The 2,762-nt window shown below is 29.1% G+C and overlaps 1 non-coding gene across 1 annotated transcript; it reads left to right on the top strand.

The window, feature by feature from the left end:
* The first annotated feature begins 1,901 nt into the window (after positions 1 to 1,901).
* Positions 1,902 to 1,975, top strand: TRNAI-AAU. Its single transcript has one exon. It is a non-coding gene; the product is annotated as a tRNA-Ile (tRNA).
* The last annotated feature ends 787 nt before the right edge of the window (positions 1,976 to 2,762 follow it).

The raw sequence follows: 2,762 nt of genomic DNA, 5'->3' as shown, positions 1-2,762 counted from the left end.
ATGCAAGATAGAAAGGTAGTGGCATATGCTTCTAGACAATTAAGAACACATGAGAAAAATTACCAAACCCATGATTTAGAACTAGCTGTCATTGTTTTTGCACTTAAAATATGGAGACATTATGTTTATGGTGGTAAGTTTGAAGTTTTTAGTGATCATAAGAGTCTCAAATACTTATTTGACCAAAAGGAATTAAATATGAGATAAAGGAGATGATGAAATTTCTGAAAGATTATGATTTTGAATTACAATATCATCCAGGTAAGGCAAATGTAGTGGCAGATGCTTTAAGAGAAAAATCTTTACATATCTCCTCACTGATGATTCATGAGATGAATTTGTTAGAAAAATTTAGAAACATGAATTTCTCGGTCACCCTAAGCCATGATAAAATGCAATTAAACTCCATTCAGATCACTAACAATTTACAAAAGCAAATACATGAGGCACAAGAAAGTGATAAGTTCATTAATAAGAAAAGAAATTGATAGGTCAGAGGGGTGAGGAGAATTTTGGTATAGATAAAATCGGAAATTTGAGATTTAAGGATAGAATGTGTGTACCAAACAATGAAGGAATTAAGAAAATAATTCTAGAGGAAGCACATAAAAGCAAATTAAGCATGCATCCGGGCACAACAAAAATGTATCAAGATCTCAAGAAAATGTATTGGTGGCCCAAAATGAAAAGGGAAGTGGCACAATATGTAGCAAAATGTCTAGTTTGTCAAAAAGCTAAAATAGAACATCAAAAGCCAGCAGGAATACTACAATTCTTAGATATACCTGAACGGAAATGGGATAGTATAGCAATGGATTTTGTAGTTGGCTTGCGACGAACCATTCAAAAATTTGATTCCATATGGGTTATCGTGGATACATTAACCAAGTATGCTCAGTTCTTACCCATTAACATCAGGTATTCATTGGAGAAATTGACTAAATTGTACATAAGAGAAATTGTGAGGTTGCATGGAGTTCCAACAAGTATTGTGTCTGATAGGGATCCTATTTACTTCTAAGTTTTGGGGAAGCTTACATCAGGCCTTGGGGACTAAACTCCATCTTAGCTCAGCATATCATCCCCAAACTGATGGACAATCAGAAAGAACAATCCAATCTTTGGAAGATTTATTGAGAGCTTGTGTATTAGAAGATTCTGGTAGTTGGGATCGATGCCTACCTTTGATTGAGTTCACTTATAATAATAGTTTTCATTCTAGCATAGGTATGGCACCTTATGAGGCATTATATGGGAGAAAATATAGAACACCTTTGTGTTGGTTTGAGACTGGTGAAAATTTAGTATTAGGTCTTGATACGATTCAACAGACAATAGAGAAAATCAAAATGATCAGGGACAAATTTAGTATTGGTAGTCAAAACCTAATAGCTAATGTTTGTGACCAATTTAGAAACTAACTCATAATTGAAACTATCCTAAATATCAATTTAAAGACCAATTATAATTTTTTGAAACTATTTTAGTTGTTAATTTGGTCACTATATAATGACTAATTATTTTTTGTCACTAAATTTGGTCGTTATTTCAAATATTTTCTTGTAGTATACTACAATTTTATAAATTAGATACTTCATTGATAAGTATTGATAAAATATCCTAAAGTATCGAACACGATACGTGTCAGACACAGATACGTGACCCAAATTAAAGTATCGGTGCATCATAACTTGTCAATAAAAGACAATGGGTAATATAGTAATTTTGGTAATATCTTCTTTTCTTAATATGTAATAGATTAGTCAATATACAATTATTTGTTTTTTGTTTTTTTCCTTTTATAATTAGTCAGTATCCAATTATTTTACCGATAAAAAAGTTTACCAGATTATTTTTTTCAATAAAGAAGTTTAACAGGTATTTAGAATAAAGAAATGCATGGCCTATTAGCTAAGTTGGTTAGAGTGTCGTGCTAATAATGTGAAGGTCACAGGTTTGAGACCTGTATAGGCCATTTATGTTTTTTGTATCCAATTATTTTTCCAATAAAAACGTTTATGATTAGAGCGTCAAGCTACCATTGTCTTATTTGTTTTCTTTTTTTTCCTTTTGTAATTATTCAATATACAATCTATGATGAACGAATACGATACTAAAGTAAAAAAATATAAATTATTGTCATCATAAAAGTATCATTACAAGAAAACTCTTAAATAATGACAAATTTTAGTAATAAAAAATATGTTAGAGAACAATTTCCTATTTAGATACCAATTATTTTGGTAGTCAGAATCTTGGTAGCTAATGTTAGTGACCAATTTAGAAATCAATTCATAATAGAAACTATTTTAATTATCAATTTAGAGACCAATTATAAATTTTTGGAATTATTTTAGTTGTCAATAATTTTTAGTTTTTAAATTGGTACCTAAATTGGACACTATATAGTGACTAATTATTTTTTGTTACTAAATTTGGTCATTATTCAAATATTTTTTTGTAGTGTATTACGATATGTTAGCTTGACACGTGGCAATTTTTTTTCTAAAAAATTTTAAAAATAAAAATATAAAAAACATAAAAAATTCAAAAAATTCAAGAACTGACATTTTAACGTTGTTACTGCATCACTAACAGAAAGGACTTGATTACATCAAATTTCCCAAAATAAGAACCAAATTGAGATTATAAAAAATAGAGGAATCAAATTGATATTTTGCTACGAAAATGGATACCAAAGACATAATTTAACCTTATTATTATTATTATCATCATCATCATCATCATCATTATTATTATTA

The sequence above is a fragment of the Vigna unguiculata genome, chromosome 4, assembly GCF_004118075.2.
Source record: "Vigna unguiculata cultivar IT97K-499-35 chromosome 4, ASM411807v1, whole genome shotgun sequence".
Classification (NCBI taxonomy): Eukaryota; Viridiplantae; Streptophyta; class Magnoliopsida; order Fabales; family Fabaceae; genus Vigna; species Vigna unguiculata.
Note: the sequence above shows the minus strand (reverse complement) of the source record. Positions and strands in the feature narration are given on the sequence as shown.